Source organism: Apus apus, chromosome 1 (genome assembly GCF_020740795.1).
Source record: "Apus apus isolate bApuApu2 chromosome 1, bApuApu2.pri.cur, whole genome shotgun sequence".
Taxonomy (NCBI): Eukaryota; Metazoa; Chordata; class Aves; order Apodiformes; family Apodidae; genus Apus; species Apus apus.
Genome location: NC_067282.1, coordinates 177,680,826 through 177,706,944, shown reverse-complemented (window position 1 = coordinate 177,706,944; position 26,119 = coordinate 177,680,826). Strand labels below are relative to the sequence as shown.

General features: G+C 34.7%; 1 protein-coding gene across 6 annotated transcripts in view; it reads left to right on the top strand.

Moving 5' to 3' along the window:
- Positions 1 to 26,119, top strand: part of IMMP2L (inner mitochondrial membrane peptidase subunit 2) — a 435,181-nt gene that overhangs the window by 94,678 nt on the left and 314,384 nt on the right. Inside the window, exon 5 of one of the 6 annotated variants that reach the window (XR_007889369.1) lies at positions 19,753 to 19,814. The exons of the other annotated variants lie outside the window; for them this stretch is intronic. The gene's annotated coding sequence lies outside the window, so the exon portion shown is untranslated. Of the gene's footprint in view, positions 1 to 19,752; positions 19,815 to 26,119 lie in introns of those variants that run through there. 6 annotated transcript variants of the gene reach the window in all.

Genomic DNA, 26,119 nt, shown 5'->3' with positions numbered 1-26,119 from the left:
GCCCATGGAGGCCTACAATGGAGGAGATATCCACCTGCAGCCCCTGGAGGACCCCAGGTTGAAGAAAGTGGATGCCCGAAGGAGGCTGTGACCCTGTGGGAAGCCCATGCTTGGGCCCTGTGGAGAGAGGAACCAGGTTTGCTGGCACAACTTGTGACCCTACAGGGGACCCACGATGGAGCAGTTTGTGAGGTACTGCAGCACATGGGAAGGACTCACCTTAGATAAGTTTGTGGAGGACTTTCTCCTGTGCAAGGGCTCACAGGCTGGAGCAGGGGATGAGTGTACTATATAAGTCTGGTAGCAGGTTTCTTTCATTTTAGGTACAGTTGGCTAGGGTGACAAATAACAAAACTTGACCTTCAGTGCAAGAGTATGGCTGTGATCATAAGTTTAATTCCCATGTATGGCTGTGATCATGTTTAATTTCCATTTGGTAGTGATCTGCCATCCCAGGTAGCAACAAAGCATTTCTGAAACATTTTAAGATGTAGTGCTCTAAAACGGCACTGTAAAAACCTTTTTCAATTAAAATAGTAGCACCCTCTTGTGTGGATTCAGTTATACTAGTTAAAATCCTTTACATAAGTGTAGGTGTTAAAAGGGAAGATAAACCCCTGTAGCACAAAGGATTTCATACTAACTATACTAATATGTTGAAAGCAAAAGTTGCACTGTAGGAATGTGGCTCAGCTGAGTGGGATCTATAAACATCTGGTGCTTAGTCACATCTTAAACACGTACAGCTAATTGCAATATTGGTCTGTGTCTCTGCCCTTCTATAGGTACTAAACACTTAGGTCAGGAAAAAAGTACTGATGTATTTAAATAATTTTACTGGTAAGCAGTTGCATCAAGATTTAATAAAAAGTGACACCAGATTATGATAGAATTGAAATGCTTTTTACTTTATTTACAGTGATTGTTTCTCATAAAAACTAATTTATTTTTCAAAAGGTTAAGGAAGGATGATAAGTTGGTTTGTACTTTCATGTGTCATTAAGCTGCACTTTTTAACCAAAGAACATATGGACATTTATGAGAACTGATGGAAATCTAAAAGTAGTTGTAACAATTAGTGCTTCATTAAATGCTCATCCAACTGAATCCAGCAGGAAGGGCCATTAATTTAAAAATGTTTTGTTTTATTTAAAGCTTATTCAAAAGTTTTTTTTGAGGAAAAAGAAAATATTCTTGCAAGGTTTTTAGATTATTTAAATATATTTTTCTCCTACAGATACATGATGATGCTCAAAGCTTTCTTTGGCATCTTTCCAGAAGGTAAAGATCAAATTAGTTATGCGTATCTTGTGTGCCATCATGTTTATTTCTGTAATCCACGTCTTCATTTTTTAAAATATAATAACAATAAATAGCATAGGTACTCCCTCTTACATCTAAATCTCTTTTTTAATTGAATGTCTTTAGCAGGATCTCAGCTTTGCCTTACTCTTTCTTTGCACCGAAGAAACTTAGGTCTGAATGGGACTTCATCTTTTGAACCTGTTCCTTGCCCTCAGAAGAGGTCATGCTATATTTTTTTCTATGAACCCCTGTGACCTTTGCAAGCTCTGAATTTGGTCCTGTGCTGGTGCCCCAAATGGCCACAATGTTTCTTAGAATAATTACATCATAGAAATCTCTTCCTTTGTACCCAATATAACTTTCTCTGTAATAACCATGCTAATTTATGTTAAATATAATTTTTTTAAAGTATTTTGTTATGTGTACTACAAAATACATAGCTCGGACACTTAAAACAACTAAGTTCTGATTATTTTTTTTTAAATCTCTTTCGAGAGGTTAACTATTCTTTCTCTTTACTATACTTAGCGAGTTTAATATTTATGCTTTTCTAAAGAAGGTGTTAATTCTGTAATTTGGATATGTACTGCATTATAAGTGGTACGTATATAAGATGTGCATAAATACACAATGAAGATTAAAACTAGGAAATAATTTGCAATATTTTCCTTTAATATTCAGGTGCTAAATTTAAGAAAATCTCACAAAGAAAGCTGGAGTTACCATCTAGGATAATTTGCAGATTGAGCTCCTAGAATTAGATGTTAAATTAATGGTACACCTATTCATAGTCAGGTAACTCAACCATAATGATCCCAGTTGTTGAATGTTGACTTGCTTTTCATACTGTTTATTAAGCTAAGAGTGGGGGATCTTTAGATTGGATATTAGGAAGCAAAATCAACACAACACATGAGATGACTTTTTTTAACAGTGAAGTAAAAGCACTGGTTTATATTGCCTAAGGAAGCTGTAGATTGTCTGACAGTGCATAAGGAGAGACCAAGGATGTCAAGGATGCTATAGGTAAAGATGTCCTGCTTTGGAGTGTAAGGATGATTTTGGAGGACTCTTTAAGTCCCTTAGTCTCTCTGATTCGGTTTAAGAAGTAGTTTTTCTCTGGAATCATGTTCCATAGTCCCTGCAAAACAATTTGCAGAAATGAAGAATACATGTCTTCAGAATACTTTGTATTACTATTGAAGAACTTCTATTGGCTTTGTAAAGTTATTTTATGAAGTTACATTAAAATATGATGTACAGTGTTTATTATGTTCATTTTTCATGAACAGTAAGTAATTTTATCTTATTGTGGGATAATATTATAAGAAGATTAGTTGCAAGAAATCAAAAGTAGTTAATTCATTCACTCATTCTCCATGCTGGTTATACATAATACCATTTCCTTTTGTACAGTGGAAGTGATATCAAGAGAGTGAATATTTCAAATTATTTTCATATGTTCTTTAGCAAATCCTTTGCATTTCTTTGCAGTTTAACATTAACTTTTCTATTTCCTGCCTCTAGTGTTTAATTTTCTATAACACTTGTTAGATTTCCATGTGTTGTAACAGAGTTTGGGGAAAAGGGGGTTGTAACTAAAGTTTGATTCTAATAGAATTCATATACATGAGTAATGGAATACTAAAACTTTTTTTTTTTTTTTAATTTCTTTTTTCTCTCAAAGGATTCTTCGCCTTGTATGAAAAAAAAATAAATGAAGCAATTGACTGCTTAAACTTCAGATTGCTTCCAATGAAAATGTACCCATCCAAAACTGTACCTTTGAGCACTGTTATAGCCTGTTATGGCCAAAGGGGACAAAAAAAGCTCAGATAACATAGTTCATGAAAGAGACAAGGAGAGATTTTTCATTTTTACTGCTTTCTCTTTCTTGCCTTTTATACTAGGATTTTATATGCTATATACAGATTCTGCCAGGAGTTTTGGTGTTAAGAATCTGCATAACTCCAGAATGGTCTGGGCAATGTTCCTGCCAAAGATTCTAGATTCTAGAAAAATATATCTGCAAATGGAAAAAGAGTGTAAACATAGAAAAGTTGATAATTGGATGCTAAAAGGAATTCAATATGAATTTACTGAAATTTTGACCTATAATCCATTTGCTTTCCATTTTTCCTAAATTTGGAAAACTATTCTGTTGAGTATAAAACAGCAGTCAAGAATTTAGAACCTAAACATAGATAATTTTTTAGATCTGGAGATTGACTGTCCTATGAGGTATGTTTCAGAGATTTTTTTTATATGAGGTTTTGGACTGGCAGTAGTACCACATTAGATACTAAATAGTTCACATGCATGCACATTTTTTTTTGCTCTGAGAAGTGAATTTTGTTGTATGATCCTATTTAGACCGTTGACTTAAAAAACAGGTGTCAAGTCTGCATGCTGCCCTGTATCAATTTACTGATTAAGATGCTTTGATAATTTAAAAAATATTCTTTTAATCAGTAGGCAGAATAGGCATTGTCTTGGGTATAGGACATTAAGAATTATTTTTGCTATCACTTAACGTTTTATTTAATTTAAAAAAATATATTTTTTAAAGTATTTCATTCTGCAAATAGAATAGAAACCTTTCAGGCTGAGATAATATATTTCCTGCATGTTTTAAGCTAGAGGGATTTGTGCTAGTTAGTTTAGTTCTAACTTTTTAATACTTTTTGGTTTTTACATTTTGGGTCATATAATTTTTGTGTTATTCTAAGGATGGATATGCACTTCCTCAATTAAATTAATATAGGTTATTGCTACATGCGTGTCACCTGTAAAGTGTATTTTTTTGTGTGTGTTGACTCCCTGTTTCATCCTGGAAAGAAATTCTCCCTCTAGTGAAACTCAGTCTCTGATTTCACTTGGAATTTTCTTTCATGTTCCTTTAATTTAGAGAGCAGTAAATTTATAGTCAACATTTTCAATGCATTTCTGAAGATTTTTGGGTTCTTTACCTGAAAGTTGTCTTTATTGCAAAGTACTATTAATATTTTTATATTTTAATAATTCAAAATATGTGATACTTTTCTTGACTTATGCTGGTGAAATTTAGAATTCAAGCAGTACAATACAGTTTGTAAGAGAAGAAACAAGAAATAAAGAATTCCTGCATTACCTGAGCAAGTACCCTCCCATTACAAACTACCACATCCTATAGTATTTTTTATAACTTTGTGTACCCAGTGCTTCAATTGGAGGATTGTCTTAGAATCTCATCTTTCAGGACCAGGTGCTATCATTTTAGCCTAAATTTATTGATGAGCAATTGATTATTATACCTACATATATGGGGTCTTTTATATTGGTGTTTGTTGGGTTTTTTTGTTTGTTTTCCTGCTGTTACTGCTGCCTTTCAGGAACTTCTTTCCTGATACATTTGGAAGTGCAGTGATATCCTTCCAAGTCTTATTTTTTTGCAAACCAAACCAAACTCTTAGATGAATTAACATTTAAGACTAACAATGATGTGATGCATTTTGACACTTGAATTTACCTGAATATCATAGAAGTCTTAAATCAGAGAACAGTTGTTAGCAGTATCAAAATATCAGTTGAGTTTCTTGGGATTAATGCCAACCTTGAATTTAGCTAAAGTCTGTAAAAACATTTTTTTTAAAAAGTCATTATCTACTCACAAAGAAGAGGCTGACTTTGTTTGCATTCTTTTTAAAAACAGTGGGGAGAAAATTACAAGTATGCACTTAGATAATCACCAGAAATTGCTGCTTTTTCACTTCTTAAAATGAATTTGTGATGGAAAATTTTAGTGAAGGGTTACTTTCCACATATTGTTTTGAGCTTAGTCATATCCAGATTCCTACCTGACAGCTGAATCTGCATTTATCCAGATTCCTTGTCACATGAACTGTGGAGTGTTATATATTTTTGGAAGACAGAAGGTAAGGGTAGTTTCTGTGTTAATCTTGTTGCACCGCATTCAGTAGTTATGCTTTTCTGAAAATGTTATTTAGTTTTAGTCCACATTTCTAAAATAACACAGATATCAAAAGATAGTAAGTACCTGTTACCTGAAGCGTTTTCATAAATTAATTCAGACTGAAATATCTGAGATCCTTGTCTTCAATATTCCAAATGGCTTTTTATGTGCAGCATGTGTTTTGCTGAGATACTGAAATACAGAAATGGTCATGCTAATCACTTAGATATCAAAGCAAGAAATGCCCTTGTAAAAGGGGAAACATCTTAAGCTGTCTTTGTGGTGGTTCGAATAAGAAGGATATCATTTACTGTAACTGCTGCCCAAATTGAAGTTGGTAGAAAAGAGCAATGCAGGTATGAAAATGCCTCCAGGATAGTGGGCAACCTTTGCCTTTGCTCTGTTTTTATTGTGTCTAGAATAAAACTTAGTCATTTCAAGAAGTGTAATGAGCAGCAAACTGGAGTAACCTCTTTATGTTTACATCCTTCATCTTCACGTATGCAGATAGCAACAGGACACTATATCTTGTCCATTTCAAAACATCAAACCCTTTATGCAGGTTATACTTCAGTGTTTTGTAATAGGTCCATTTTTCAAAATTATTTGAAATGAGAACTGGGTAACTAGTTTTTTACTACTTTTCTAATTGCTACCCTATTATGCTAGCAACTCTTGAAATAGGGAGGTATTTTGAGGTAGAAAAAATAACCTATACTTTCATGTTTTTACTCAGATTTTTCTTTTTAATTTAAAACACAATTGAATGAAGTAGCTGTGGTCACTGATAGTGGTTTTCTGTGTTCTACACCCCGAAAAGATAAAGGCTTTATTTGTTCTGCAGTTGTTTTCATTTGTGAAATGAAGTACTGTTGCTTTTAAAGTCAGGAGCTGATTGAGAATTTTCTAGGGCATACCTGCAGAAGTTCTAGTTTTGCAACTTCTTTTTTTTTTTTTTTTTTATCTGGGAGAATTGATTACAATAATGGAATTTTACTTGAAAGATGATAACTTTTAAGCAATTTAATTTCATAAAAAATTACACAGCGAAACAGATGCACAGCTAAGAACAAAGTAGCTTTACTTGTAATTAAAAATTGAAAAAAATACTCATTTGCTCCCTGGTGAGAACTCCTTGTTCAACAAGTGCTACTTAAGAAATAACTTCTTTTGCTTATGTTATAAGTTCTTCATTCTGGCAAAGACTACTAAATGACCCCTAATGTCACCATTTTCTCCCTGCAAAGGTCTTTGATAATTGATGGAATTAGGATTAAAGCTCTATTAGCAAATGTAGCTATGAAAATAGTATTGTACACTGGACCCATTCACTTGAAAAGAGTATTAAAAATGGAGGCAATGGATTACCAGAGTCATGCTCATCAATGCTGTTGCAAAACTCACAATAATCTGCCTTGGAAAATCTAGGAAAGAGAAGGAAGAAAGCATTATGTTTTTCCTAACTGCAACACAGACATGAGGTTCATATTTGTCCACTGCAAGGTCGAGGTACTCAGGAAAAGGCATCTGAACTGGGTGCAAGAGCATGTCTTTGAAATGAAGTGATCTGCATGTTCTCATTAGAGCTGTGGGAGACACAAACCACCACACAGTTATGGTTTGATTTTTTTGGCAGAAAGTTGTATCTTAAGCTAGTCATTAGCACTGGAAATTATTCATTCCCTGTATGTGAGGGATAAGGAAAAGATCTTTCAGGACAGAAACAAGCATAAAATACTAGAATGCTTAAGTCGTATAAAATGGGGAAAAATTAGAGAAGTGGCTGTTACAGGTGTCATTTTTTCAAGAATTTTAAACTTACTAGCCATCACTATGTCTTGGCAGCTTAATTTGCAGGAATACACTGTTTCCACCTCAACCACCAAAAACAAAGGTAGGACTGAAACAAATTGCTCAAAGGAGAAATATGAGAATGGAGGACATGATATCTTTGTCCCATAACTTCAGTCATGCCCCAACTATGTGAGAGGTTTGTCAATTCTAAAAGTTAGCACTAAATATCCTCCATCTTCCAAAGATTACTTTTGTCAGCTTCACTTTTCTCATGCACAGTGTGAAGTGACCTCAGTCATTTCTCTATGATCTAAATCATCATTTTCAGAAAGGCCTGACTGTCACATTTCCCTCCATTCACTAATTAATAGATTCTGATGTTGCTTCTTGAAGTGTTTCCACTGCACGTTCATCTTGCTGCACATACTTTTGTTTTTATGAGAGTGTTGCACGGTGTTACGTAGCCAAGGCATTACTTGCAATGTCAGTGTTGTACTTGCTCTGTATTCGTAGACTGGGAATGAGAATGTGTCCCAGAAAACTTGGCAGAAGAAATAGGAAAGATTATGAGATAAGTTGCCCAAAAGCAGCTTTCTGAATTCTCAGAAATTTTCTCTAATTGGATTTTCCATAAAAAAAAAAAAATAAAAAATTTAATGTTAATTCTTTAGAGCACAAGAATAAAAGTTTAAATTTCCTGATTTAACTGAACTCTTAAATGCAACACTGAATATAATTCTCTGCTACTGCATTTTAATAAATTTTTAAAACAGGAGAAAAAATTAAAATTCACTGATGTATGGCCGAAAGAAATGTATAACTGCAAAAGGAAGTGTCCTGGTTTGAGCACACAAAAAGCATTGTATCCTAACCCAGTATTTTCAAGCACAAGTTTATTTTCAACAATAATAATATTTTAGGATCACAATTTTTAAAATAATTCAAGAATTATAGTTACAAAAAAACTTATTTGGCTTCTGACAACAACGTGAAGTAAACTGTGTCCCTGATAAGATACAAACAGTAAGGAATTGGGAAAGTTGGCAGGTAGTAATAACGTTGTTGTTACCATTTTGTAACAATAGGAGAAACTGTAACATCATGACTTGCTCAATTTGGAACTGAATTTTCAAACTTGTAGGATGCTTTTTTCCATATATAACAGAAGGTCTCAGATTAAAAAAGATTACTTTTTAATCTTAAAATTTCATTCACTCCTTATGCATAACTATAGATTCTAAGTGCTTGGCAGTCCTTCTAATTTGTTAATTTAATTATTACACTTCTGCAGTGCTTCTCAGCAGTAGAAGATACTCAAATGTTTCACCAAGCTAGAATGCTTATGTTGATCTCAGAGGACCTATTGTATTGTATAATTAATACCAATGTAATAAGAGTTTCATTTGTATGTCACTAGAGCCCATTCCTGGTCTACATGCTATAAAGGGACATGACTGCTTACAGTATCGTAGAAACCAGATTTGTAAAACAGTTTTGTCAGGTTTTACCCATCTATTTGCTTGGCACTAGAACTAAGCACCAATAATAGTGTTTCTTATAGTTAAGTATACTCTTTCCTATAATAAAGAAGAAACCCCACAGGGATCCAAAATATATGAAATTACAAAATAATTGTTTTAAAAATGTAATTTTTGCGACAGTAAATTATACCAAACCATAAAGTGCCATGAGTATAATGTATGTGAAAAACACACTGCCTCAGACTGATTTTGTTCTTTTTTTCTTCTATGCCTGCAAACAAACAATTCATACCAGTTTTTATAAAAAATTCAGTTGCATGTTCTCCATTTCGTTTTATAGCTTATTTTTTAGCAAAGGCAAGCAGCCCTCAGTGCTAGCTCTTCTGAGTGCCATCATTTTCTAGGCATTCATTCTCAAGGTTAGCATTTATTAGTCTTAATGTTCCATATCTTTTCTCCTACTCCCTTCTGTGTACCTTTTGCGGGAAAGCAGTTTTGTTCTGTACTTTCAGATCCCTACTGTAAATTTGCTGATACACATGAATAACTTACTAAATTGTCACCTGTGTGTATAAATTTTAAGTCCATTAGGACATCTGAGTTAACACACCCTTTTATTCTTTTTTGTACTCTGAACACTGTCTGCAAACAAGGGACTACTTTTTCCTGATTTTCAATGTTCATTTAACAAGGAGTGCTATTTATTCCTTCTAACTTATGGCCAGGAAGCACATTCAGCTGTGTACTACTAATTTGTTGAGATTTCCAAAATGAAGCTTTTCTTCAGAATTGTGCTCCAAGTTTTTGTTTTGATCCTATTCCCTCACTATCAGGAAAGCAAGATTTACATAGAGGAGTAATTGGTTTTGTCAGTTATGAACTGGCAAGCAGGCAGACTTTCAGGAACAGAAACCCAGATCTCAAGTGCAAGCAGTCAATCAGTTGATTTTATTTAATAAAGGATAGTACTTGTCCCTCCAAACCCTGACTTATATCCTAAAATCCTCACAGATATAGCCATACCAGGAATTGTGACTTAATTGACGTTAATCTGGCATACAAAGTAAACTCCATAAAGACATATTATTATGTTTATCATATTCTATTTTCAGCTACAAAAACTTAAAACTTTACCTAAGAGTACTAAATAGTAAAGACTATATTAAAAAATAATTATATTATGTAATATCCCTGATAAGACTACAGTCTATGCCCATGGGAGAGATAAATTTACCCTTTCCTTAAATTCTGGAATGTTAGGGACATTCTGAAAGTTCAGGTCTTCTCCTGATCTTTTTTCCAGTTTTAAACTTTGTGTACTTTAACCTAGCATTGTATCAAGTCTATGCAGCACTTTTTTATTATTTTTTTTTTCCCCTATAGGCAGGCTTGGGTGATGAAAAAGGCTGTGGTAAGGAGAAAGGCTTATCTTAACAGATATTGCAAGAAAAATAAACATGTTCTGCAATAATGGAGGTCAATGATATATCTATTATTAACTGCTATAGCAGATGAAAAAAAAAATCCAAAATAAAACATTTTTCTGGTCCAAAATGAACTGGAAAGGAGACAAGGAAATTTACACAGGGTTTTCTATTACTTTCCTTCAGTATTTTTCCAGTTTTTCTGTAGAAAAGCCAAGGCAGAACCAAATATGCTAGGGAGAAACAAGGTTTGTCAAATGGACAGTCTCTGACAGAAGGAAAGTAGGCAGTAAGAATGTATGTTCAAGTTTTATATTAGTTGTGCAATGTACTTCAGCTCTTTGCTAAGACTCATGTTACTTAATGTGCTATTATTAGCCAGAAAATGGAGGATGAACAGAGAGGTAGAAAATTTTGCAGAAGACACAACACCATTTCAGCTACTTAGATTCAGAAACGTGTTAAGTACTTCAGCAAGACTGACTTAGTGAGCTGCGTGTCATGATTGCAATAGAAATTCATCTGGTTAGCTGCAAGGCAAGACATCCCAAGTAATGATTAGAAATGTCTTTAAGTTCTGAAATTACAACCACTCAAACAAAATATGGTTGAATCACAAGAGCAATCAGGCCAGCATTATGAATGAGTACTAAGACATTAAACGAGCTAGCTATATAATTACACTGTTTTGCTGTTTTGTATAGATGAATTAATCTTGTTGCAGCTTTTTCTCATATACTTCTATGAGCCAATCTCCAGTTCAAACAAGGACAAAGAAAATAAAAGTGTGATATAACCACAGATAGTGAACAATGAGGAATAGTAAAATAAATAAAAATTGTGACCGTAGCACAGACAGTAAGGATTTATTTATTTATTTATTTATTTTTCCCAAAGAAAGCAACAACTGCAGCATGAGTGGTAGGTGACTTTAAAAGTAGTTAAAAATGAATTTATCGTAAGAAAAGCAGAGACTTTAGAAAGAGAGTGGCTTGAAATTAGAGAAGGCTTATAAAGTATTTGAGATGTTGAGCATTTTTACATCATGTGGAGATCACTATAACTGATGATTTAAGTTTACTTTGCAAGGATCCTGTAATCTGTGATAGAATGTAGCTGGAGGATTATATAATACCTATTTCAGCATAGTAGCTGATTAGTTAGAACAGTTGCCCAGGAGACGAACTCTGCTTTATTTTAGCCAAAGTGGCTTTGCATAATTTACCCCAGTGCTCTAACCACCATTCTGGGGAAAAGAATCTTTCACCTAATCTGTGAAACTGTGCCATTGGGTACTCAGTGCAACATTCCTGCTTGCAGAAGGAAGGACAGGCAGTCTGCAGCTTTGTGTCCAGTAGGATAAGCAGGGGAAGCAAAACTCTTTTGTTTTCTTGATGTTTCTAGACTGAATCAGTCATGTGGATTCAGCACATACACACACCCACTCATAAATGCACACGTAGACCCCCAGACATTAATGGTATTACAGAGGCATGTGCTTCTGAGTGCTGGATTTTGACTTCCTGTCTGCAATGACAGTGTCTCACCCTCGTGTCCCTCACATATTTGTCCAAGTAGAGTTAACACATTGTCAGGAATATTTAACCTGTCCTCAAAAACCTCCCAGTGACAAAGACGCTGTAAGCTCCAGAAGCGATCTGTTTTATATTTCTTCTTATGCTTGTGGTAAGATATGGTATCAGTAAAAGCAGGTGTATTTCAATAATTTATTGATGGAACAGTGAAATGAAATGCTCTGACTCAATCACAACATCACAGTATTGGCTAACATACATTAATTTTCATCTCAAGTTTCTGGAACATTGCCAAATTAAGTCTCTCTGATATAAGTAGTGGTTGTTCCTAGCCTGAGATCTGGTTATTATTTTCCCTGTAAAAGGAAACAACCTCCCATCAATCATACCTGCAAGCAAGAAAGTGTGATCTTTTCAAAAGATAACAAAATCCTTTAAAGATGATATGTGTACTTAATATTTCAGCTCTGGGTTAATCTTGACATGCCATCATCCTGTACAGATACAACCTGAAAGTGTAGGTCTAAAGAACAGTCTAGGAAGGAATGTTAAGGGAAATGGTTAGAGATGCAGGAAAACTCCCTTAAAACAGAATGAAACTACAGGGTCATTTTTCAATAAGCAGAAACCTCTGAAATGATGAGAAGATAGAAGGTATTTTGGAGAGAGATAGACTTCAGATTGTTCTGATCCACAAACTGACATTTTAGCAAAATCCAGTGGCATCTAAGATTAAAATAAACTGAACATCGTTAAGAGACTCAGAATAACAGTGCTTTCATTATTTAAGACACACATGAAAAATACATTATTTTAGAAGAATTATTTTGCCATCATAACTGTCTAAACAAATAGGCTAATCAGTTGAATCTATATCAGGGTTTGAAATAATAGGGAGACACAGTGATATCTGTTTATTTTGGTTTTGACAAGGAGAGCAGATAAACAAGTGACTTTTGCTGGTTATTGGTGATATAAGACATAAGATATAAGTTTTTGTACTTGGCAAACACAAGTTCTGTTCTGAGAAGGAATGCGTAGAGTTGCAAAGACATTTTTCGTTATCTGTGTCATACTGTGTTTCTGTTATCTTCCCTCCTTGGTGCTAGGTTATTATCCAGTCTGTTTCTGTTTTCAACTCCCAGCAAGACCAACTAGTGTTATTTTCTCTGGCTTCCCTAGATGTTTTTGGTAGAGCTATTGAAAGTACAGGAAAGACATTCTGCTTGGTTTTGGTTCTTATGCCAAACCTCTACATCATCAAACACCAGGCATGGAGAGTAATTGCAGAAAAAAAGTCCTCAAGAAGATCATGATATGAATTGTCTTGTGTGACATACATAGTCTTCAGTGTAGGATTTGCAGAAAATGTTGAATCAAGGACTAGAAGTTTAGTTTTTGGCATGATTAGTTTAATTAGGAGAATGAGTCAAGCTGGTAAACATGCCCAGTTTTCCTTTGGGGCTAGATGAATCGTGTTGGCTCTGTGGGAGGAGTGAATATATCCAGTATAAACAAGATTGTCATAAAGTAGGTGACCTCAACAGAGGTACAAGCAAAAAGCGGTCTTCAAAGATTTGTCACTTTACAGCATTTGAAGAGGTTTTTGTGGGCTCAGAATTAACTATAACTTCACAGAAATGTCATATCTGGACAGATTTTAAGATTCTGGTTCAAAAGAAAGGGTCATTAAAATCTTGTAATGAAATAATTTTAAGAACTTCATGGTATTGGCAGAGTAATATATTCTACTCCTACCTGGTTTCCCCTAGTAATTCAGCAAATTTAATTTGGAACGTATATAAAAAATTATAAAAATTACAAAATTCTGCTTTCAATAGACACCCAGCATAGAAAATTCAAGTCTGAGTAGTGGAGGTTATAAAAGCTGGATCTTACAGTTAGGCAATAGCTGTCATTGTATATGCTGTCTGTGATGACTCTAAGCAGAAAGTAATTTAGGTATCAAAGCAGGGATATTTTTGTTGAGGCTAATCAACAAATTAAAACAATTTACAAGCTAATTACAGTCCCTTTGCAGCAGCAAATGGTGCTGTCTTAGCTTTTCAGATAATTTCTCTCTTTGGTTTGGGACAGGGTATTTAAAAGAGACAGTGGCAAATCTAGATTAATAACTTCAGTTAATCACTCGTATGCTGCTTTCCAGGCTTGAAGAGTAAAAGATATTAACCACACATTCCTGCGGATATAGTTTGGGATACAGTTCAAATACTTGAATCATTGTAGTCTGTTTTGTAGATTCACTTTGGAGTGAAATACCCTTACCAAGAGGTGGTACATTGAATCAATCTGAGTTTAGCATTTCTGGAAACTACCAGAGAATATTTAAAGCAATTTAAGATGAGAGTGCTTCTTAGCCATCTTAAATTTTTTCTTTTTCTTTTTCCCATTCTTTGTATTTCATTCGCAAGTGATAATAGCATTCACATTGTAAGCTCTCTGGGCAAAGACAGACCTGCTGTTGTAGAGGCTTTGCAGTGACCCTTCTGGGGCATGGTCCTCCTCATTATAATTATCCTTCTATTCATGCAATTTGACATATTGAGAAAATCTATCACAAATAAATCAAGTCTATTTTAGTCCCTTCTCTTAAAATACAAGATTATAAATTGCATGTAATGCTAATTGGCACTTGACCTTTATGTTGTCATATAGATCACTTTCTAAAATGGTTTAGAGTGGGTACTATTTCTAAATGAAATATTTTGAGTCATCATCCTTATGAATTGCATTTGAGTTTGCTGGCCAAATGGATGAAGATATATGATGTGGAAGGAGTTTTAATGTGGCCTTGTCTGTTGACCTATTTGAGGCCCCTGAAATAGTTATAGGCCTAGTTTAGAAATATATTATGCCGCATTCTTTTAATGGGTTAGAGAGCTCTATTCAGGACAGTATGAATCCTGAAAAGCCTGCTGCAAATATCCTTTTTAGTGTGGCTGTATAGCTGTGCTATAAAATCTAAGACTTTCTTTTTTTTACAAATAGAATTTTTGAACCTGTTGATTGCAGTATAGGCTATTTTTATGGATTGAGAAAGAGAAATAGATGAACATAAACACAGTGCTTGTGCTTATTTTTTCCACCTGGCACTGATGCAATTTGAACTGTATCTGTAAAGTCCAAGTGCAATCAGCACTTCTTACACCTTCTCAACTGATAGCCGTTAGGGTGATTTTGATAATAACATTTTCTCTGTTCATAATGGCAAATGTGCAGTTTCCTGTCAAAATGTGTTGAGGTGTTGGATAAGAAACTCTTCTCTGTTTACTAGATTTAACATCTTTTTCTTTTCCAAGAACATGATGAAATGTGGAGATAGGCACTTCTTGTTTCTTCCCAAGTAACAATCCGAATTAAAATTTAGTCTGTTTAGAAAGGACCTTGAGAAAAGCAGTATCACATACCAAGTACAGTGTTCTTTTTATTACACAGAATTTGCTTAATTACTGTAGTTTTATCTTCATCATTTGTGACTTGCTCATGTAACATAACTTGTCATAGTGCAAAAGTAAATTGTTGGAGCAGAAACTTTTTTTTTTTCTGTTGTAGTCTGTCTTTTTAGTGACTTGACTAGTAGTGTTATAAATATTCTTTTACAAAACTGAAGGATTTTACTTACTATGAAATTCAGACTTAACCTAGATGCTAGCAGTTCAAAGTGTCTACTTGCCAGTCACCACCATCATCTCCAGATTTTCTTGGGGAGCTGCATAGTGTACTATTAATCAAAAAATCTGTGGCACATTATTTGTAAAATAATCTCAAATTCACCTTTAGCATTAAAAGTAAAATGGGAGATTGTACTGTATCCTGCCTTAAAACTAATTGAAGTGGTCTGACTGCAGCAGGGCTTCTGCCAAATAGAGGAATCTTACTGTGTAAGTTGTACATAGTACAGCATGTGTGCATTGAAAAGGATTTCAATTGGCCAAATTACTCTTTGGTTAAATTTGGGCTTGCTGGTTCTTGCAGGATAAATCTTGAAGTTACAGAAATAATCAACATAATTAGCATTAATTATGTACCTATGTGAGTGGATTGAGAGAGTTAGTCAATGATTAAGCATCAGTCTTGTTACTATTTGATAATTCACTGATTAAACAGATGTTTAAAAGAAAATAACATTAGTGTAATAGAAAGAATAATGTTCAGCTGATGGTTTTAATGTATACCTTTTCGGCACATTGTTATTGACAAGTGTTTATCACTTAATAAGGCAAAAAAAACAAATCTGAATTTTGGAAGACATTTGTCAGAAGTACCTACAATATATAGGGAGAAAATACCAGCACAGCAACAACAGAATTTAAAAAAATTAATCAATACTGAATTTAAGCCACGATAGGTGGAGGAGTTTGGATTGGAAAAAAGTGCTGTGATGTGTTTAAGGGTTATTTTCCATTCTTGAAAATTGTTACTGACCTTTTTGTCTCCATGAAATTAATTTTAGTATGAAACAATAATATCTGACCCTGTTACTGAAATAGTAGATTTCCATTTAAGATAAAACACTAATTCTGTTAACATCTTCATCTTCTCTTTATTTTACGATAATAATCCAAACAGTTTCTGATTACTTAATCCAGTTAGGAAATAGCTGCATTTTCTAAATGCCAATTGCTGGTTTTGAATTATTTGTTTTAATATGGTTTTAATGTGGTACCTAATAGAATGACTAAGTCCTTATTCTTTACATCTTATGCTTTTTTATTGCATGTGTGTCCTGTGTTGTGTGAAACTATAAAATTGTGGATGAGCCATTTATTTGCTTTCTGTTTCTTAAGATGCTTTTTCATAACTTTGAGTTTCAAGAGCTGTTTGTTTTTCTCCAATGGATACCCAGAAAATAAGAACATCTCTCCAGAAAGTCTTTGTAAAATCCCACAGAACACCAAGAAAAGGTGCTAAGATTGGTATACTTTTTTTACATGTAGACACACACCCAACGACCATCTACATTGATTTTTAAAAAGTTGAATTCTTTGAGTAGCTGCATTACAGATTTTCAAAAATTGCAAGCTGGACATACTGTTTGCACTGAGGGTCAGATAACTTATTATTTTAAAGAATAAGATAACCTTCACATATATTTCAATTTAAGCATTATTTCTAATAATGATTTTGTATGTAGATTTAGCTCCTTATCACGTATACATTCTGTTTTAGAATGTATCTTCCCGTTAGATACATTCAACATTTTGTTGTTCAGTAATTAGAAAATTAAGGTGGAACAGACTTTGGAGAATCCATCAGAAGCAATACAAAATACCATAAATTTTATTGAACAGTGAGTCTCGCATTTTCAACTAAAGACAGGGAATTTCCATCATGCCTATTTCTATTTGTATAATCTCTAAGTGTGACTTTGGCATTATATTGTCCTGCTTTTTATTCTGCACCTGCTTGCGTTCATCCATCTGGCTAAGTGTGAGGTGCTGAAATCTATCCTTCTGCCAAATATAACCAGTGTTTAACACATCCCATATATAGGTCTCTGCTTAGTCATATTTTTCTACCATATGTCTTGCTCTTCACTTAAAAATTACTTTACTGGGTTTGGGTTTTTTTGTTTGGTTTGGTTTGGGGTTTTTTATCAGATAATAGACTTGATAACTGTTACATGAAGAATGAGCCATCTTTCACTGAGCTTTTTTATTCCTGTTTATCTTTCAGTTTCTGTATGTTGAACAAATTAACGATTTCTCCCAATTTTTTAATCTGTAACCACAATTTTTATAGTCTCAGAATACATATAATTAGAAGTGAGTCAAAACTTTTGAGACAATGATTAAGTTCAGTTTCATAATTATTACAGAGTGGATTGTGGACAGGAGAGAGCAAGCTAGGAAGGATAATTTAAGGGTGCTCAGAGTGCCAGAGGAGCTGTGGCTTCCAAAGGGCTGGGAGGACAGGAGTTCTTTTTTTTTCTTGCTTCATCTCTTCCCAGCTGCTCAAATCCCTTTGTGAAGACATTTCTCCATAATTTTGGTGTTGAGAATCCACCAGACTCATTATGTTTATTTCTACTGTGTCTATTAAGTAATAGTATTTTAATATTCCTTCCAAAGATGTAGCTTATTCTGCTACTCTGCTACAGTGTGTATGGGAAGGAGAAGGAAACAGAGACCATGATTGGCCACTGCCTATGTAGGGAAACCTGGTCAGAATAGCCACTGAGCTAAGAGAGTGTGATGATCTTGTCCACTTTCTCAAGTGGGTGTTTTCAAAAGCAGAAGGACTCTCAATTATGGTATTACTACAAGCTTAAAGGTGGTGGACTCTAGATGTACGCAGAATTGTACCATTTTTTAGTGATCAAGTGCTTCTTTCTGACCCTAATTACGAATATTTTTTATGGTAAACCTGACTGTATCCGGCATGCTTTTGAGCAGACATGTTCATGAGATTAATGTGAACAGATGGTAAGGTGAGCAGCACAGCAGCACCTAAAATATGGGCCATGACTTGAAGTTCTGTTTTGTTCCAGTAAAGGACAGCACTGGTGCTATATAACTGTGGTACAAAATGCAATGGTATGCAGATTTCTTTAGAACGGGAAAAATCCTGGTTTGTGCAGCTGTTTGAAGTTGAATGGCTGCCATGGAAATTAGTTTAATTTACATAATTATTTCATAGGCTAAAATATTAACAGTCCTATAAATGACTGAAATGTCTGTCTGCTGATGCAGAGCATTTATGCAGTTGTTACAAATAACTGACATAAACTTTATGCAGAAATACAGACTGAGGAAACAGAGTGTGAAAATAAAACACTTTGGATGTATCTGCTGTTTCTGTTATTCTAAGGAAAACATTTAATCGCCTCCATCATTTTGTGTAATTGATGATTGCAAAACAAAACCTCTTCTTATTACCATGTGAATGCATTTGAAGTTGGGATTAGAATGCACTGAACTTGTTTTTCTGATGGCCTTCAGTGAAGATTATTCTAGCTTCAAACTACTTCAGAATTTGAGGTCTGGAAGGAGCAAATATGATTGCAATTTAAATTAAAAACAAAACAAAAAAAAAGGGCTTTCAGAGACTACCAGAAGAATTACAGACATGGCCAAATTAGTGAAAACGGAATGGATAATAGAACTAATGAATGAATGGATTAATACAATATGCTTTTGGATGGGCAAGCATGGCTGCTGTGAAAGGAAATCTTTTCTCTTGGGTGTACAGTGCTGATTTGAGAGAGTCAGTTGTTATGTGGATCCTGTTAATATATTTGGCAACGATTTCTGAAGGGTGTTCACTCTGGTCCTTGACCAGAGGCTATAAAGGAAGCTGGTTATTGTGTAAGTGCTAAGGTTACAAGGATGGAAACTTGATTAAAAGACATGATGCATTGATCAGTGAAGGGTGGTTTCCACTGAAGTTTGCAAGACCTTTATTGAACATAGGCTTTTTAGTGTATTCATAAATAATATGGAAAAAAATAGTAAGCAGTAATATGAGTAAATTTGCCATTGACTTACTAACTTATTCATAGTAGTTATAGTAGCACCAACAATGAAAATTCGCCCGGGGACCTTATTGAGTGCCTGGCAAATAAAATGACAAATGAAAATTATTATAAATTAATACAATGTGGTGTACATGTATGGGGAAAATGAATCTTAGCTCTATATAAAAGATTATGGGGGCTGAGCTGGCCATTATCACATGGAAATGAAAGCCTGGGATTATGACATGTAATTCTATGAAAATTAGATGCTCAACATCTAGTTAACAAAGCCAAAAAAGCACTGTGAATTCTGAGCAAAGAACAGAAAACAAAACAGATAATGACAAGATTGTGTAAATCCATGTTTTTCCTGCATTTTGATTACTGCCTGCAGTTTTAGGTACTGTATTTCAAAAGAATAGAGTAAAACATGTAAAAATGCTCATGTTTGGTTAGACCAGTGGTGAAAAGCATGTCAGCATGAATTATATTTTCCCTGTTCTTACAATTTTCTGTAAACATCTAGGGAAACTAAATGCTGGAGACATCTATTTATGCTAGTCAAGCTGTGTGAATGGAGTGAGACCTGTCAGGAAATCTTCAGGCTTAGGCTGTTAGCAAACCGTACCAATTAGATGGTCTACAAGAAATGCAAGCTTATTGCCTGCCACCAGTTTTAGAAGTCTGTTGAAAGTTAAGGGGAAGTTTTGGGAGTAGGACAGTCTTTGTTGTGTGCAAAAATTACATGTTTTGCTAAGATTGTTGCCTCTCGCACCTAATACAGTTGTGTGAAAGACCCAAATGTGCATGGAACACTGAAATTACATTGGATTTGACAGTACTGGGAACAACAATGTTGTAAGTACAGTGCTATGATTTACATCTCAGATTACCCCTCAGATTACCTGGGCATAAGAACTCATGCTGGGCATGATGCTGGGCATAAGCATTCATGCTAATTTCTTCATTATCTTATTTACTATCCAAGGAAAAGAAAAAATGGGTAGAAATCCTATTTCTAATTGTTAGTAATTTGAGCTTGACATTGCTGTAGATTTTAATCTGTTAATCTGGATGTGAGACAGTAAAAAAGATTAATTTTAAAGTTTTCCGTCTTGCCAGACAATTTTAGATTAGACCAGAATCTCTTGGTTTCTGATCACTATGTTCCTGGAATATTTAGTATGTCAAAAATACATAGTTAGCAACACAAACCTAAAATAATTTGCTGTGTCATATTTGATTCTTGGAGATAGGCGATGCATTCTGTCAATGTGGCTAATGACTAATTAGGCAGTCTTATAAGTGAACACAGTACAATTATAGTTACACGCTGACAGGGACTTTTAGTACTACATGTGTTAGTTTTTGAGAAATTGAAATTTGAGTTTCTCATTAGGCATATTGAACTGTAGTCTAGAAATATGCACGACGGTTTTCCCATCCTGTTGAATTTTCCACAGCATATGAGGCAACTATATTATGAAGGGGTGTAAAGAAATGAACTAGAGAATGGAACATCATGTATTAGCTGATAGAATCTAAATTAAGACGGACCTAAAATGCATGATCAAATTGTAATCAACTTTCACAAGAGGCCATGAGTTATTTTTAAGATCAAGAGGCAACAGTTAATGTAACATAAGACGCTGCAAGAGATTCTCTTAGAGTCCTTGAAGTGTTGTTGATTCTCTTGAAGTGTTAAGTTTGAAGAGAGATTGTTCTTCAGCAAGAGCCTTTTACGTATTTTGTTCACTGGACACTTGCATTACTTACATAAAAGTGAGCTTTTCCTGCTTTTTTAGAATACTGCCATCTCAGCAGTGCTGGGACTGTAACTTTCCCTTTTAAAAGATACTTACCAGGACTGTGTAGCCATGGGCAAGTCTCTTTTCTTTGGAGAATAAAGAAACAGTATGATGCTTCTTGAATACTTTTGCATGTCCTGTGAGTTTCTGAAAGATCTCTGGCTGTTTTAGAAAAAAAGAATCACAGGTGTAACCTTCATTAGCTTCTCAGGAGGGGATGGCAGCCTTTGAGGGGTAACTATGACAAGTAGTCAATACATACTTTTCCAGACCATGAGTGCCAGTGGGTAAGTGGGAAGTTACAGTGTCCAGTGCCAGGTTTATTTTGATGTCTGCAATTTACCAAGGGTTTGGCTAATTGATGCAGTATGACCCACATCTTCTTTTTCTGTCTCATAATTTCCGTAGTCTGTCAGCACAATTGATTTTGGATGTTACCTGTTTGTTTCACCTTGCTTTCCATCTAAATGCACTTATAGCCAGCATCATTACAGTAAAATGAGTTTAAATTCACTAAAATTTGTGATTTTTTTCCAAACAAATTTTCATACAATGTAGCAGCTTTTCCTGGCTTACAAGGGACACAAGTTTGAGGGACACAGCTCTCAAACTTCAGCAGAATCTCAACATACCTGGGACCCTCACTTAGGGGCTTTCAATTCACTTGTTTCAAAACTGTGTATGACAGAGGAACTATTTGTGGTATAAATAGCCACATTCTATCTAACCACTAGTTGGAATCATAGAATGCCAGGTCACCTACCAAATATTATATGTATAAATCAAAGGGTTAATAATGCTGAAACTACTCTGTGATAAATAGGTCATTGTAGTAATGCTGTGAGGCTCACTTCTGCATGAAATGATTATGTGCATTCTGAGTCTGTAGTGTTGAGTGCCCCTACAGTGAAGCAGAGCTTTCTTTCTAGGGAATCTAAGGATTCTTTGTAGGAAACTTGATGATAGGAACTTATTCAGGAAAAAAACAAAATGATCCCTTCCTTGTCACATCTGGTCACTTTTTGCTCAAGAAAGGTAGAATTAGTGTAGATAAATTAGGCCTGAAATACAAGTGTGCAGGTAGTATGATTTTAAATACTGAGTGTCTGATCCTCAAAAAGGGATTTCTCAAAGCAGGTAAGTGAAAAATATCAAGTTTACTGTCTTTGTTTGTGAACTTCCAAAGTTTTCATATGTAGTCAGCAATATTTTTTGACCTTGCATAGTGAGTTTTGTTGCTATCAATTCCTTTAGAGAGAAATCTTTGATTCTTCTGAGAATGTTTAGGATGCTGAAAACCAAGCACATTTTCCTTAGTGTGATCAGATTGAAATAAACTGGAAGAATGCCAGGTTTATTTCTGATGCACCTAAAATTTAGAGTGTAAACCCAAATGAAGAACAATTGTATCCCTTTGTTTTGTGTTTTTGGTGTATGAAACTAGATGCCAAGCAGACAAAGCTGCAAATGATAAAGTGCAAGTGCTTTCCATATTGATGGAGAGAAATTGGTGTCTCTAGTATCTGTGAAGCATTAATACTTTAAACAATAATAGCTGTACCTCTTCTATTGGAAACCAAGCAAGAAAAGCTATTTTGTTTTTGTTCCTAGCCCTCATCTCTGGTTACTGGGATTTAGCTATATCAGTGATTTATTCCTGTTAGTTAATTGCAAAATAACAGAAATTCTCATTTGAAATGTTTGTTAGTTGCAGTCTGGCAGTCCTTTGAGGGATAGAAGATAACCTTATATGTCCTGCAAAGGGATTAGCAAATGCTGCTCTGGGAATTAAATAATTATTTTTGTGTAAATAAGTCCAAAAGTAGCCTGGCCAGAAACCAAAATAGGTTAGAAATTAGGAAAGAAATACAAAGCTATCGATCTTGACTATTAGCTCTGCTCACCAACCCAATGTTTGAACTCACAAGCTCACATACAAAAGTTAAGGATTTTGTGGAGGAAACATGTGAAGGACTTTTCCAAATAAGGAGCACCTGTGTAAGAGGCAATGACATAATCTCAATTGTAAGGAAACTAAGCTATTGACACTTAACATCAAGAAGATTGCAACAAAATTTTTAAATTGATGAGCTGTAACAGAACTGCAAGGTGCAGAAGAGAATGTGGTTCAGGATTACATTCCTACTTCTGAAGGTACTAGAATTATCCTAAGTGGGTAGCTCAGAAGATGGAACTAATTAGAAGGGAAATAAAACCAGCTGGGTTGTCTTTTTACACAGCATACCAACTTCCATACAAGTTCTGCAAACAAAAAATAAGAAGTGGAAAGTGCTAGTCCTATATCTGTCAGAATTTTGGTGAAAGTTAAGGCATTGTTTGAATAATACCGTATTTTATAGAGTTCAGAAGCAAATCAGTGTAGTGACCAGTTCAGTGAATAGCACAGTGGAACTCTGTCAGGAAACTGGGTTCTGTTATATAGGATTTTAAAAAAGAAAAGCCCCTTGAGCATGTGAATTAGAGATTGGAAGTTTGGGATTCATCTGGCCTGATGGTGGTGTCTAAATCTAAGCATATTGTTTAGACTTCTCTTACAGTCAGTAGAGAGGATCGAGCACTCCCAGATGAGTAAACCATCTCATTTTGTAATAGACAATTACTATAAGTTACACAAACTGGGACCTAAAAGTGACCATTTTCTCTTTGTTCACTGTAGTGCATAAGGGAAGTAGCAGAGATACAGGTATCTCCAAAGTACATGAGATGACTCCTGCTTGAAATGGCAATGAAAGTAGGCTGCACAGATATCAAAGGTTTTAAATTGGCAGAAGAAACAACATGGAAAACAAGTCCTTCAAATTGACAGGAAGGACAAGTGAATTTGTACTGTTTTGCATGTCTTATTTTGGTTTTGGGGGTTTTGTTTGTTTGTGAGGCTTTTTTAAGTTGATGAGTAGCCCTATGAGCAACTGGATTTTTAAGAAACTGAAGTTTTAGAGACCTACTGTTCTTTTCTGAGGGGGGTTTGTTTGTTTGTTTTTTTGTTTTTTTCACTAAAAAGCTATGTAATCCTGTCTACAAAATAGCTGAATAGTAGTTTCTGTTCAAGATTTGTAAAGGATGTTTCTGTTCATTTAGCTTCAATTTGATGAATTTTACAGTTGAAGCAATCAATTTGTCCTAATCATTCTAAAACTTTGAAGCATTTTTAAGTGTTAGAAAAACAGAGGGAAAGTATGTTTTCATTAGCAGGATTGTGATCTTAAAAAGATCAGTACACATGCTTTTTTTCTCACTGTACTAATTCAGTGTTTTATGGAAATATATAAACTGGTGTAAAAAAACCAAACAACAAACATAATCAGGTTTTAATTAAGGAAGAAGTAAATCAATGAAGTGAAAAAGAGGTACAAAGCTTGAGTTTCCCTCATAGAAGAACTTCAGAATTGCTTCAGTAGAATCCCCGAAGAACAAGCTTTTGTTGAAGAAGGATTGTGATTGTATTAAAAACTAATATGTCTGCACAGTTTGAAATCTGTGCTGCCTGAACTATTGTGTATCAAATTAGGTTGTTACAAAAAGTAACAAAAGAAATGACTGTTCCAATGAAGGCACTGGATTATTTAAATCTGCTGTATCATATGTAGTGAGATGCTATCTAAGTGGCAATGTGTAATTTATAAATTACCTAAATCAATCTGGTTTGCCTTTCTATTTTTTTTTACTTTAAAATAATTTGATAGTTGTTATAGCAAAAAAAATTAAATAATTTTACTTTGTTCAGTGAAAAAACTGCACGTTTTGGTGGGTATTAGATTGATTTGTTGGATCATGCTTGTATAATCATGAACTTTTATTTAGTCACTGGAAACTTTCCAAATAACTTCAGAATGAATAGGTTTACATTTCCACTAAGTTAACTTCTTCATCTATTACCTGACAATAACATACATTAAGAACAGAGAAGTTAGCACTGATGGAAGAATGCTAAAAACTCAGATAGAAATGTTGGTAGACAAGTGAAGTTAGTAAATATGTTACTCAGTTTCAATGGGTTAAAGAATGTTATTCTATGGACTTGCCAACCAGATATAATTACTTTAGAATTAGAAACAAAGGGTGTAACCAATAACCAGCCTACCCAGAAGACTTTAATAGTAACTTTACTGTCTCTTCTGTAAATGTGAGCTCTTTTTGATGTGGTCCAATCTTTGCTTTTAATTCTTACCTGTGCAGATTCAGTGCTGTGTTTGATATTTTCAGCCATATTCTTGATGCATGGTACAATTTTCTTGTGTACCCTGTCAGTTTTTTCCCTTTGTTTAGTTCCTATTTTATTGAGCACTCAAATTTTGTGACTGGCAGTTTACGTTTTCTTAGACCTGTCTGACTTATCCAACCAGATCCATTAGATCTGGTTGTAGGTTTCAGTACTTTACATTCTCCATCTTGTGGTCTCATCCTTGGTACCCTTCAACAGTCTTTGAAGTAAGTATCCCATTTATGGTGCTGGCCTTTTCATTATTTTGATAAGAAGCTGAGTAGAATAAAGTATTTTGAATCAAAGCATTTCCCCTTGTATTTGGACTCAAAATTTTAAAATAAATGATGGTAATTCTTCAAGAAAGGCATTATTTTATGTTTACATAAATGCAGCCTTGTTCTTGAATGAACAAGAAATGCAGCACATTGTGCTGCACAAGAAATGTAGCACAGATTTTGCCAAATGAGAACACAGAGATTTACAATAAGTTCGAAGTGTATGGTTTTGTCATTTAAAGCTTATTTTATTCTATTTGAGGATTTGAACTGTGAAACTCTTGGAGGAACTCCTATGAGGAAAGGCTGAGAGGGCTGGGTCTCTTTAGCTTGGAGAAGAGGAGATTATGGAGGGATCTCATCAGTGCTTATAAATATCTAAGAGGCAGGTGTCAGGAGGACGGGTCCAGTTTATTTTCAGCAGTGTCTAGTGACAGGATAAGGGACAGTGGGCGCAAGCTGGAGCACAGGATGTTCAAATGAAACATAATTAAAAACTTCTTTACTGTGAGAGTAACACAGCACTGGAACAGGCTGCCCAGAGAGGTTGTGTTCTCCTTCTTGGGAGACATGCAAAACTCAGCTGATCATGTTCCCGTGTGATCTACTGTAGGTCATCCTGCTCTGGCAGGGGGGTTGGATTAGATGATCTTCAGAGGTCACTTCCAACCCCGATGATTCTGTGACTCTATGAATAATTGCTAATCTTATAATTATTTTTTTTCCACTCAAAGGACTCCTCATCAGTGTGTTAGGCAATTTCTCACTCTAAATCATTAAAGTATTTTATTTGTATTTTTTAAGTTCGTAGGCTAATGGCAAATAATTTCCAAGAAAATGCAA